This window comes from Falco biarmicus, chromosome Z (genome assembly GCF_023638135.1).
Source record: "Falco biarmicus isolate bFalBia1 chromosome Z, bFalBia1.pri, whole genome shotgun sequence".
Classification (NCBI taxonomy): Eukaryota; Metazoa; Chordata; class Aves; order Falconiformes; family Falconidae; genus Falco; species Falco biarmicus.
Genome location: NC_079311.1, coordinates 20201758 through 20216320, shown reverse-complemented (window position 1 = coordinate 20216320; position 14563 = coordinate 20201758). Strand labels below are relative to the sequence as shown.

Sequence of the window (14563 nt, the reverse complement as noted above, 5' to 3'; positions counted from 1 at the left end):
CATGGCTTCAGAGTCACAAGCAAAGACAGAGCTCAGGTCTTTCTCCAAAAAATACAGTAACATGAGCATCTTTTGCAGTAACAGGACTTGTGGCACTTACTTCAGCAGAGCTGGCATTTCATTCATCAGCAGGTAAAGGTGTGCATGTGTGCACACACACACAAACACACACGCATAGACCAGTTAGTACATTAGAGCAGAGCAACACGTTTTAAGGTATCTGCCCTTTACAAAGTTAACCTACAGATTAAAAAAAGGCTTGGATTTTCCATTTTTTGTTGTTGAAATATCATTCTTCTGTTAGTGAGCACTTAATAGATTCCATAAAGCAATGAAAATCAAGAAAAAATACTCAGCTAAATCAGATACATGGGACTGGATTTAAGATGAATGTTTTAAGTGAACTGGGAATCACATGCTTTACTTTTAGAATTACACACAGGCTAATGGACTAAGAAAAAAGGAAAAAATATATTTTTATTCAAAACAGCTCTAGCATTGAAATGTTCAATAACTCGATAACAAAACACTGCAGCAGATGGATAACAACTGTTCTTAACTAAACTGTAGATTGTTCTAAGGAACTTCTTATTCTCTATCTTCTCAAATTGTTTGTGATCAAATAGTATCAACTTCATGGCCCTTTCAGTATGCTAAAACAAAACAAAACAACAAACAAAATTCCATAATAGACATACACACACCAAAAAAAACCCAACCCCAAACCCCAAAAAACTAAACTAGTTTTTGAGTAAAATGAGACAGCTGAAAAAAGGTCTCTGGATAATTTGGGAAACCACCATTTTTAGACTACATTCCTTTCACTCTTAAACATCTAAATCCTCACTTGCTAAAACTCACTGGTAATAAAAAATCTGTTCCATTATATATTTAGACTTCTTCGTGTGGATATTAAAATAAACTATGTTCTGAAATTAAGAGTTAAAATACCTCCTCTTGTTTTCCATACATATTTGCCTGTATAAATATACTTCATGATTTTACAAATTACAGTATTTATATTAAAGCTTTTGGTCAGCAAATCATTACAGCTTAACACGAACAAACAGTTCCTGTGTTTTGGTTCTGTCTTTAAATCTTTTTCAGAGATAATGAAAACCAGCCAAAATGAGTGACTGCAAATAATATAAACAACACATTTATTTAGAAAAATAAACTGAAAATGCTGATTTTTTGTTAGATATCTCCATGAAGTATAGACAAATGGCTAGAAAAATTGTATGTCAAATACATATTACAAATGACTTCTTCAACGGTAACTGGGACTATAACATAAATGTTCAATAGGAACATTTTTTGATGTATAATTCAATAGACTAAACTTCTTGGCTGCTAATATGTTAAAAAATGGATGCTATTAAAAAAGATTATATCCCCTTTTTAAACACACCTTATCATGTTGATGCTTTTTCATATATATACATATATGTATATGTATGTATATGTATGTATTTATTTAAACCTTAGAAAAGACCATAGTCCTTTCTGTGAAGAGATCCCCATAGTGAAAGAAAGCGCAAATGTTTTTCTTCAGTTCTAACTTTTTAATTCCTTTTGGAGCCCCAGTAAAATATAGCTTGTTGTGGTCAAAAATCTCCTGGGGCCATCTGTGTGCAAATGGTGGCGCACATCATTACCCTGAATGGAAGCGACAGTGCAAATACTAGAAGTGCATTGAGATGCAATCTCTAACAGCTGAATTTCTTCAAAGTTGGGTGGAGGACAAGAGACAGCATCCTTTTAAGCAATTTAACATCACCGATGCCCTGTTCCTGTATGGCTTTGAATATGTACAAGAGATGAGAGGTCTTCTTTCCCCACAAACAGTAACATTCCTCTGTTACAGTAAATGCATTCATTTTCTGCTATCACATAAGTGCTTCATTTCTCCTTTTGGCTACATATTGAAATATTTTTGGATGCTGGCTGGACCCATGAAAAACTCATTGTTTGTTACTCTGGTTGGTCAGCACAGAACTCAAGTGTCAGGCTTGGAGACAGCAGTTTCTGCAATGGGGCAAGACATTTAGTCCTTCTTATTCTTATTTCCCACTAAATGGAATTTAAGGCTGTGGCTTTTGCGAGGACTCAGCGTGTAGCTGTCAGATCTGAGAAAGTTGATTCAATGCAGATTACACTTGTGATTGTGCTCTGACTTGAAGGGTTTTTCCATTCTCCACTGAGGGTCAGGCTCCTGGTTACTTCTCAGATCTGGCCTGCAAGAAGTCACAATGACGAATCTGATATGCAAGAATTTAACTGACGTGCCTCCAGATATAGATATTCCTTCAAGCCTGAAGTTGCTGTTAAAAAGAAAAGAAGACAAGGACAAAGTTATGAAAACGTTACTTTTAAGTGGACAACGATAATAGTAAACAAAATTTTGAATGATTTTTCATGTAAGCAAGAGTTTGAAGAGTTACGGTGTTTTGAAACTTGACCCTTTACAGCTGTATTTTATTATTACTAAGTGTCTTGGCTTTCTGCTGGGGTAAATGGGTTTCACTTCAACGGTGTCTTTGGAATCACATTATATTACACCATCTCAGAAACTGATTGCCACTATCCTAGGTCTTGGAGTATATGGGGATCTTGTAATCACGAATTTTAAAATATTTTTTTTTTAATTATTTTTTCTACGAAGATTACCTTTAATTACCTAACATAACAATTCAGTTTAACAATATGCCTTAGGGCATGAAATGAAAGGAGATCTTAATAAAAAGCTGTATATTACGCATTTGAAAAAACTGTCTAAGAATTCAAGTCTAATCTAACTTGAGAATCTGTATTCTAATCTCTGTTCTCAAAATAAATAGAAAGTGATTTCAGCAGAATTTTCTCATCTGATGCGCAAGTTTCCTCATCACCAAAATACTATATAAAATTCTGATTTGGGTCTTTCACATTCCCCTTTGTGAAACTGCTTTAATTTATACAAAACAATAAAACAGCCCTATAATCAGGAAAGAAAGTAATGCTCCAATCTAGTGCTAAGGTTCACTGATTCACTAAATTTCCTAACTTTATTTATTAGACAAGATAAAGCAGCATCAAAAAGAGAGACCTTGAGATACTGACCTGTTGGTAGCTAGGGCACTAACCTGGTTCAAATAATTAAATTAACACCTTCTGAGGAAAAGAATGAGAATTTCCTTTTTCAATGTTGGTGACTTACACCCAGAGTTACATACTGCAAGAAGGAATAAAATTACTCCCTTGCCATCAGTTTTATGAATCTAGCCTTTCACTCACATTTCCTCTTATTTCATATTGACTGGACTACTTCAATTTGATAGAGATTGTCAAGAGGTAAGACAGAACTTCACTTTAGCAGGGGAAAAAAAGAATCCGAAGTTGGTTTGCTGTAAACCCTTTGTATTTTTTTTCCCCACCAGTAAAACAAAATTTCTATTATTAAGGGAAATTTAATTAACATTCAGGATTGTAACAGTGGCACAAAAGTCTAGCAAAGACGGTATAATAAATTTATGATAAAATTGGCCTGGAAGGAAGTTTTTTTCCTAGTCAACTATTTAGGGTTTGGCTCACATTATTAATAAGAAAGATGAAAATTGTAAACATCTGTTACCAACTTATTTTTTAACTGAGGACGGTATTCATAACAATAGAAACACACAGGCCTTTTTCAGCTGTCACACTTTCTGGCTTCAATTACATTTGGGCTAGTGATTCATGTACGTCAAGACCTCATAAAAATCACCAAAAAAAGACAGTATTGCCCTTGAAGTCAGCTTTATGCTTATGAAACAAGATGAATACAGTAGAACAAATATATATGTAATAATAACAATAATAGCAATAATAACACCAAATAATAACAAATAATAACTGCAATAACAACAACAAACAATTAAGCAATAATAATAATAATAACAACAACAATAATAATAATTATACTAAAAATGATAGGAAATAATACAAGTAATATTTGTACTTTGTCAGGAAACAGTTGTTCTTCAAACTTATTCTGAATACAGTACAATAAAATACTAAGCAGCTGTAGGCATGAAAAGTAATGTAACTTTTTTCTTTTCCTCTGGGTTGCAATTCATAAACATATTCAATATTATGCTCACAAAACCAGTAAGTGGTATATCAGGTATAGCTGGATTCTTTTAGCATCTCTAATTCGGTTGTCAGCCCACACAGTTTGATTCATTCCCAGTTATGCAATCACATGACATCCACCTTCATTTCATCAACATTCCACCAATGAAAAGCCCACTTTTGTTTCTTTATGATATCTCAACTAAAAAGCACAAACTGCACCATTGTGAAAAATGTGACACATCTCTCACATTAATAATTTGTTCAAATTAGAAGATTATGGTTAAGCTTGCTCAGTGAAAAATTCAAAAGGTGGCAATGCCTGCATTAAAAACAGAAGCAGCAGTTCCTCTTATCATTTTAAAAAATATATATTTATAATTACAAATCATTACTGTACACATGAAGTGAGGCACTGAGGGAAAACAGGCCAGTCATTGAAAAAACCCCTGTATCTACTAATTACAGATCCCTATCCTGAACTGCCTAGTTCCTATTTCCCTAGTTTTTACTACTTTGACAGAGAAGCTTTACCTTCAGATCAGTACAATTAATTCATCACTATAAAATCCCTTCATTACACCATACCTTGTCAATATCCTCAGAGTGAAAAAAAGCTGACTTTACTAGGGAGCTAAAGTTCAGACAATTTACAGGAGACCATCTTGTTCATTCACATCCCTTCTCCTCCCTGTCATTACTGCAGCAGCATCTTTGCATCATTCTCTTCCTTCCACAGCATCAGTATTTAGTTCCAAAAAGCAGAGACGCAGAGAAACCAATGCTTTTGTTTCCCCATTCAAAATCAGATAACTATGCCTCTATAATAAAAAAATGAATGTTCTCTGTCAGTATTACCTGAAAAATACCTACAGGGAAACCACAGACTGTTTCCTTCAATTTGTCACAGCTCTCTTAAGAACTGCAAGTGAGTCCAGTTAAATCTACCATGCAACCCTTCTCCTCATCATGGCCACGACCCCAGTGTCATTGCACAGACTGTTATGCAGAACACTGTGGCTGGAAATTATTAAGGGAAAGGCTACCAAAGGGAACCACTGTTTCACCCCAGGCCTATGGGATGGCTATGCATGTGCTGCCTAGCATAAACTGAATAGTGATTTACAGGTTTGGTACAAAACAGGGAAATGACAGAAGAGGACATTTACGCAGGCTGAATAAGCAATAAATTTTGATTTAAAGACACTTAGATACAGAGATACTCAGGTTCCACTTATAGTATTTAAAGAAAAAATGCAGTTTGATTCTATAGTGGCATGATAGAAGGACATCAAGCGCATTATACAGAAGATGTTTATCAACTTTTGAACTGATGAGTGTAGTGGTGACTGCCAATGACCACAGAAAAGGATGCTTTAAATGTAACTATCTATGCTGGGTCTACTGCCTTTTATCAAGAAAAAGGAGACAACAACTAGGAAATGCACTTCACATTAAATTGAGAGAGATTTACCTAATTAATACTAAGCTATATAATTTCCACATCATTTTAAGAGTTTGATAAAAGCACCTGAAAGACTAGTCTAATTAAAATCCCCATTATTTGGGCTATTTTAGCACAAACAGCATAATTTGGACATATATTACCTGTATTAAATACACTTGCAGTCAGAGCACATGCCAAGCTATTAGTTGTACTCATGTATTTAAGAGTGTAACAAATGTCCCTACAAAAAAAAAAAAATCACATAGTAATAAATCCTTATAAACATAGTGCACAGATTTTCCAGGTATCGTCTAAATAGTAATGACATCTGTTTAAGTTACTCAGACCTGAAAGATACAGAAATATTAGATTCAGATAGAGACTATTTTACCTTTATTACCTTAGGTTTTTTTAATCCTTTCAGATGAGATGTATTACTATGCTAGTTCCTTCAACAGACAAAATTACTAAAAGGGAAGGAAATGCTTCTTAGAGGTTATTTTTGCTTGTTTCTATTGTCCAAGAAATCCCCATCATGACCTTTGGGTTTGTTTTGGGTTTTTTGGTAGTGTTTTGTGGGTTTGTTTTTGGGGGTTTTTTGGTATAAATTTAAATAACAGATTTTTGAATCTTCATTCAGAGCCAGAATATTTCAGATAAAATTTTATGTGTTGTTTGATTGAAGGAATTACACTGAATGCAAACCCCAATGTTCTTACCAAGCATTTTATTTCTCCATCAACATTTTAACTACATAAGCCAATGTTAGCATTTTTGTGTCCTGTGACACAGCAATGTTGAGACATCTTTCTCTGTTAAAACTAAAACAACCAAATATAAATAATACAGAATGTTAACAAATGCACCACCATTCTTTGTAATTCTTCCTATTTTTTCTTATTTTTATTTACTTTTTTACTTTTACTTACTTATGTGTGATTGTTTAATCCTAGTGTTTCAGTGTGTAAATATTTCTTTTGCCAATGAGCAAACAAGAATTCCCAGTTGCTTATTGGAAGTTTTTCTTTTTCTTGCAAAGCTTTGAAAAAGATTGTAAATAGCAGGAAAATCAGAGTGTCTAAATTTATACATCTTCAAATATGGTGACAACAGGCATTGGCTTCTATAGTATTACTCTTACCTTGCTAACCTCTCCTAACAACACTTCCCTAATTTTCATTATCAAGTCCCATGTTGTTCGAGCTTTGGTATCTCTAGAGACTTCACAAAAACAAGTTCTATATCTAGTTCCATAAAGATAATCCCAAATAGAAATATGAAAATTATGTCAAGAGAGTGTATTATGGCAGCATTTATTAAATATACTTTTCCAACTGATCTCATACTGCTTAAATAATATATTTGTAGAAGTTCACTGTCTTCGTGTGTTCGCACAACAAAATGAAGCCCATCAGAATATGGCTCTGAGAGCTACTCTAGAACAAATTTTTTATAATGAAAAATTAATGGTAACAGAACCCTGTGCAATGAATGTCAGCAGCATCATGCATGTCAATATATGAAACTTCTAAAATTTTCTGTTTGTTACATATGAACTGCTCGCAAAATGGCTGTGGTGCTTGTCTCAGTAATGTCCCAAACAGTTCAGATTTGAGAGAAGCAATATGTTGGATGGACAATATGAAAAAAAGTCTTTTTTGTTGATACCACTAGTTTCCAACACAGCTGAAATCTAGGCAAGCAAAGTTACCAAGTTCCGACACCATGGAAGTCAATAGGCTACATTAGGGGTTGCCACAGTGAAAACCAAAAATGTCAAGACTCCGACTAAAACATGATAGAAGGGGAAAGAATGGCACTGGAAAAAATTCTGGTGATGTATCCCAGGAAAATCTGGCAGCCTTGTTCACTAGTCAAAGGCACCTTGTCTGCTAAGATAAGTATACATAAATTTAACTAGAGAAGCAAGATCTTCCTTGCCATGTACAGAAAGGATATATAAATGAGCGTTTTTAAAATTCATCAGGCATATTTTTGGCTGAGACAATACAATTCTGTTCACCATTTTGAACCTTAAGAAGACTTTTTATCAGGTTCTTTTTTCTTGACATGACTTTCTTTTTACTTCCCTTTTTGTCCACCCATTCCTTAGATGTTGGAAAACTGTTTTGGATGTCTTAAAGTATGTCTTAAGATAGAATTGATTATGCCAAGTGTAAATACATTCCTAGGAAGCCCATTTCTTTTTTCATTAGTTTTTGGATATGTTTTGATACATCTTTCATGAGAAAAGTACTGACGAAGTATTTCTGGCAGGTTGTTTTTTCTTCATTTTCTCTCTGGGGTACGTGTTTACTAGCTCCAAGAAAAGCCATGTTTTCAAAAAAACTAGCTTTGGATGACATTTTTCTTGTATTTGACTAACATGCACAGAAAAAACAATAAATGATCAAGAAGAGGAAATGTGCTTTTTTTTGTGTGCTAGAGTATGATATAAAATTCAAGCTATCTTTCATTCCAAAGGAATATGGCATGTGTCTTCCTAATTTTCATTTACAGTGAGGCTTCTGATGTAGAGTTGCTTGAAAAGCTAGGCCAAGTATATTTAAAAGACTGCTTATCAATGGCTGTAATAGAATATATATATATGTAAATATGCATTACTTATATCTCTTATGTATGTGTATACATATAGTGTACATATATCTATTCATTCCCTCTTTCTTCTACTGAGCTGGATTAGCTACAGGACAGATCTTGGACGATACCCACAAAGCTGCAGCCAGTTAGCCATTTGCAAAATCACATCCAAAGCCACTGTTACAAGGGGCCACTGCAGTTGCACCAACAGCCATAGCTGAGCATCGAGTGTGAAAACTGGATCTGTCTACACAGAAGTAGTAGTCACACTTCAGCTTAGTTACTTATATCCTTAGAAGAGATATGCTAGTGATACTATGGAAATGAATTTTATGTACTGACAGCCACTCTGGCGATTGTTCCTGAACAGTGGATATGAATTGTTTAGCTATAAGGTCTTTCGATACAGAAAGTATTTGCGTATTACTTTATGACAGATTACAGAAATATTTTATACCAAGTGTTCAGTGGACAATAACTAAACTATACAGCTAGCCTTGCATATGAGACATTTAACTATATAGAAGGAAATCTCTGTCCACTTTCTGCTTTGGCTGCAGATTTCCTTTCCAATCCATGTTATACTTTTAATCGACATGTCACAAGTTTACAGCATTTTATTTAATTCTGTCGCTTTCACTCTCAACAGATTTCTGCTACATCTTTTCAGAATGTGAATACCCTGAAACACTGAACCTACAATAACAAACACTAAACCTAGAGTTTTGGTGCTTGTTGAGGGCTCTCTATACTCTTGAAACAACAGAAACAAACAAACCACACATTGCTAGTGGCAAGCAAAATCTTGCTTCTTGCAGTATCCTTTAGCTGATTATCAGAGGGGTAGGAATGCATGGCTAGCTAAACCTGAGGCATACTGCTGCTTCCCCATGTTGAGGGTCTGTATCTGAGATATGCAAAGATCTTCTGGATCTTCTACAGTGATCCAGAAAACTATATGGTCCAGGGAACTCACCTATTCATTCTCACTGCATTTTTAGGGTTTGAAAGTAGGTTTTTAAATATAAAAACTAGATAGTATCTGATATTCTTTTAGTCTTTCTGCCTTTATTTTTGCCCTCATTTTCTTGCTGAGTCAAAGCAAACTTCATTAATTAGCTTGAATGCACACAGATGTCAAATGGAGGTAGAGCAAAGATTAGGAAAAGAAAGATGCAAGACAGCCAAGTCCCTAACAGAAATAATTTTCTGTTTCTAATAATTAGTGAAAAAATAGCTAGTGACACACCTGGGGAGTTGGTTATAAAGTTTATCTATCTAGCTTAACACAGGAAATGCTATAGCAAGCAAATAATGACACAAAAATACTAACAATGAAGCAGCTTTGCATTTGCAATGAGTTGCCAAAGAATGTTGCATCCAGTACCTAGTGCTGGCAAGTTCCCTGTGAATGCCATACCTATTACTCACTGCTTAATCTAAGAACCTTGTTATTAGTGCCTTCTTACAGTCTAGTTCTTGGCAGCAAGTAAAAGAGATGGAAGGCCTGATAGGTTAGAAAACACACCACCACCCCATACTCCATATGTGTCAGTGTTTTTTCTGTAAAAATTCAGATTTCCTGTGGTTTACTTTTAAATCAGTCTATTCCTGAAGCTATGTAACAGAAAACAGGATGATAATACAAATCCCTGTGAACCTACACTCACTGAATAAAAATAATTTCTTTCAGCATATGGCATAATCTACATGCCATAGGAAAAAACCTTTCAGGAGTCATTGAAAGGGACATCAGTCTCAGGACAAGTGAAAAGTTCACACAGAACAGTTAAATGCTTTAAAGGACTTGCATCCACTATTATTATAGAAATGTTTATGCTTCAATTTTTAGAGGGTTTTGTATAATTACATGTCTTAAAGCGACATGTGAATGGTTTGAAAATCATTCTCCCCAGAGTATATTTTCCAGTTGACAGGTGTAACCTTTTCTTTCTGCCTGGAGCTAGGAAAGATGGATGATAAGTGAGCTGGAAGCCCTCCACTTGCTTATTAAAAAAAAACCAAAACAACAGTGTATGAGTGAAAGAAGCCACATAGGAGACAATGTAACTATGGTTTTGTTTGTTTGTTTGTTTGTTTGTTTTTTGACATTTACTGGTCTTTCATCTATTTAAAATTACTCAAGCAAGCCAGCAGCCTTGTAGGATTAGGCCTACTTTGCAAAGCCAAAAGGACGTAAAGGACATGAGAAAATATCTGTAAATACTTTGGTGCAGCCTTTCTGCAGTTTGCCTGTTGAGGGATGAAATAATTTATGATTCTAGCTGACAACATGCTGATTGTTAACAAATGCTTTACAGGATTTACTTCTTCCTTTATCATTTGGCACAAATATTTTGCCACACAAGAAACAAAATCAATTTCCCTGCCAGTAGAGATTACTGAAGCTACATTTTCCTGTTCTCTATAAACATGCCAACGTGACTAAAGGCTTGGAATGATTCACTACTATTCTGATTAGTCAACATACTCAAATTCAATTTGTTTCTTTACAAAAGAAGAGGGTTTTCTGTGATGCTTCTGGACACCAGGAGGTTCTGTCTGCGTAGCTAGGAATTTTTAGCTGCTACAAATGATTGAGTAGCTCACAGCTGAATCCTGGGCAGAAGCCTACAAGTGCAAGAGGGGCCCTGAGGCCATGCAGCAATGGAAGAGTGTTTACTACAAGTCTCCACACTTCAGCAGCCCACTGGGAGACTTCCTCATCACCAACTGCAGTCCTTTTCCATAACAATGCACAATAGAAAGGGCTGCATCTAGACTTCAGACTTCATGCACTGCGAAAGAAAAATACTGGAACTTCTACACATTCATTTACCAAGACTTAACTAGCTACTTTCCTGAGCTCTAATGAAATCATGGTATCAGGAAGAAATTGAATGGAAACAGCAAAAAGTATTCTAAAAATGTAACTGAATATATTCTTAGAAAGGAAGGTGAAAAAAAATCCCTATAGCTAAGCATCAGTAAATTACCTAGCATCTTCATATGCCTTGTACTTTCAGCAACAATATGCATGAAAGAGAACAACCTGACATGGCATTTACATTTAAGATGTATGAAAGAATCTCCTTATGAAAAGCACAATGTATTTTTTTCTGGGAATGTTCAAATGTTATTAATGTAAACCTTGGTAAAGAGCCCTGATTTGTGAAGTAGTACATTACCAGAATGTACTTGCATTCTAGATTATAAAAATGGATACAAAAAGCTAAAACTCTTGCAAATATAAAATGGTTCAATGCAAACTTTCATTTTAAATGACGTCAGCTTCTGTTTCAACAGCTTCAAATACCTCTGCATAGAACAAGAGATGTTCCTGTGCATCCTCTCTCAAAACCTACTTATGCGCTACTGAAACTTATCTGCCGCTCCAAACATAAGCCACACGCAACTGATGTTTAAAAGGCAGAAATATTACTATTGATCTTTTCCATAGGCATTCAGAATGATGCCTTTTAATTTATTTTCAGTAATCCTAAAAATGAGCTTCCAGAATTCTGCTATTTTGGTGTGACATAACACTGTATTTGAAACAAACATATTATTTTGAGGTATCTCTGGAAAAAGGCAAAGAAAACAAAGATCAACATTTCAGCTTCTCATCTTACAGATCTGCCATGGGTCACTTTACTTCTGTAGCCTGTGTAACCATTTTAAGCTGAATGCTAAGAAGTCTAGACCTGAATGAGATTATTTTTTGACAAATTTAGACATCATGTTTTTCTCCTTCCAGCTCTAACAAAGTATAATGTTATATACAGCTGGATGGGACAGTCAAACACAAGCTCAGCAACAAATCTTACCTCAACTTAGCCTTTATGGATAACCTTACCTCTCTGTTAGCACAGGCATCCCTATCAAAATCTACACATGTGAAAAATGTAGTAAAGAACTACTTCAAGTGCACAGGGAGCAGCATGTGGTGAGCTCCAGCAGGAAGAGGGGATGATTACACAGGCAACAATTTATCCCAGTTTCAGGCCTCTTTCCTTTTTATAAGAAAAATTCAAAGCCATAAAACATCTCTACCTTAGCCCTTTCATAATGTCCATAAAATATGCTGAAAAGCTTGGCTCACCATGAACACAAAATCCGTCGTTGTTTTTTCTTGGTTTTGGGGGGTTTTTTTGGTTGGTATATTTGTTTTTTTCCCAGTACTAACATTTGCAAAACTCCAAACCTGTGTCAATGTGGAGTAGCTTGCTGACTGAAAATCACTGGCCATCCCTGCTTCAACACAAGCATCCATGCTCATCTGGCTTTGGAGTGATTTGTTTAACAAAAAAGATATTCAGGCCAACAAAAGCAGCTCAGAATTAAAATACAACCAATTAGAAGTCTCCTGTTAATGCTATTCAGGAAAAGGTTACTAGCAAAATGTGCAATCCAGTGCTTTGCACAGTCCTCAAATATAGTGTTTGTCTGGCCAATAAAATACCACAAAGTATTGGGCCAGCAATTTTGTGAGCTGTTCACCAAAGAGGTTAGTCATTTTGACAGTCTGCCTTGAAACTGAAAACAAGAATAAAAACACAGAATCTATTTATCTAAATCCATTAGTCAGATATATAAGAAAGCCTGATGCAAAATCCTGATTCCAATCAGAACAGCGGCACATCCTCTGGACCTGTGGACTGGAATTATGTTTGAAGTGCTGAATCTACTGTGTGCCTGCTGAGTTGGCCAAGTTCCTCTCCGATGTTGTTTTCCAAGCCACAGTTCAAACTAAGAGTTTGCTGCTCTTCACATAAGTCACAGATGGTCCTCTGCATATTTGAAACATCTCTTCAAGCATTTCCACCTCTGCATGGGACAGAAGGCCAAAATCACTGTTAATTCTTTTTCAAGTAGGATGGACTTTCTATCTGTCATGATATACGTCAAAGACACTTGACTTTGTTTTCTGTAAACAATGCATCCAGAAACAGCTTGGTTTTGCTGAATTAGTTAAAACTGTTAGAAGAAAATACTTAATCTTGAACAAATATGCCCAAATCTTATAAAGTCTATGGTTACAGTTAAAGTTATATCCATAAATTTCAGATTTTCTGAATTTACTCTATTCTGTACACCATTGTTCTTTAACTCCTACCCTATAGTATCTTCATTTTCAGTTTCAGGTGTTTGAAACCGAGTACATGCTCTCTTCCACATCATCCCCATGCCTAACAGAAAGCTATGTTTGCTGCATTGACCTTGCATGGGAAAGTGATTTCCTCTCTTCAAGTCATGGGAAATCATCACTGTTTTGATGCTTCTGCAGATACTCTGATGGGTATCCACGTGTCCCCAGTGACTTCTCCAGTGTCCCTCTTTCCTTGGTCTTTTCCAACCTAAACAACTTTATGATGCCATGATTCCATGGAATGGACGGTGTAAGAGTGAGTAGAAATACAAGAAATAAAACTGAAAAAGACATGAGGTCCAAGAAGCTCTGTGGGCTACCTGTCAGAGTCTGAAGGAATCTGGAGGACAATATACTGCAACCTATTTATGAGAAAGATTAATAAATAAATAAACAGCCCACACAAGTAGATAATTTTTGATTTCTCAAAATTATATTCTTTTCCTGTGTTCCTTCTTTCCTTTCAAAACTAAAATGTCCAAAAGAAGGACTGCTGTTGGTTTAGACAGGCAATAACGCCTATCAAAGGCACTGACCAGTATCAGCAGTTCAAAAGACCAACTTACTTAAGGTGGAGCTACTTTTAGGAAAAGGAGAATTGCTGAACACATATGACACTTCTGTATCAAATATGACAATGGAACAAATTAAAATGTATTTGGTGAAAAGCAGCAATATGGTCACTACAACAAAGGTAGATAAAGGAATTTACTCAGTTGCCCTGATGGTGCAGTAACACAGATATAAGAACACAAAAAATGCAATACCATAAAATGTAAGTAAATTTAAGTACTGAAAACGTAAAATTCATTTTTTGATCAACTTTCTTGAAATTTTTTGTAGAGATCAGACACAATTTTAGACATCGGTGAGCATAGCCTGGTAAAGACCGCATGTACCTTGTGTTAAGCATTGTGTGACAAAGCAGTACACCGAGAAGCAAAAAGAGGGAAGGAAAGCCTGCTCAATCCCTAATTTGGATAATACCCTTGCAAGCAGTTGAAAATCAACTCTGCTCCAGTCATAATGCCCCCCCTTTTGTTTTGGTGGGGTTTGGTATTGTTGGGGTTTTTTTGTTTGTTTGTTTGTTTTTGGTTTGGGTTTGTTTGGGGGTTTTTTTGTGCAAAGAATTGAGCTTTGGACAGCACAATGGAGAGGTGAAGTACTCATTGGAAATTCTTTGCTGACTAAAATAACAATGAAAAATAAAATGCCTTTGTATTTCACTTGTGAACCCTACAAGTGAAGCTGGAACTTTGGTCTGATGAAACTTT

At 35.4% G+C, this 14563-nt stretch overlaps 1 protein-coding gene across 1 annotated transcript in view; it reads right to left on the bottom strand.

Annotated features, from left to right (window-relative positions):
- Positions 1-452: 452 nt before the first annotated feature.
- The window catches only part of PRR16 (proline rich 16), a 165424-nt gene continuing 151313 nt past the window's right edge, over positions 453-14563 (bottom strand). The window contains exon 3 of the mRNA XM_056325480.1: positions 453-2324. The gene's annotated coding sequence lies outside the window, so the exon portion shown is untranslated. The remainder of the gene's footprint in view (positions 2325-14563) is intronic.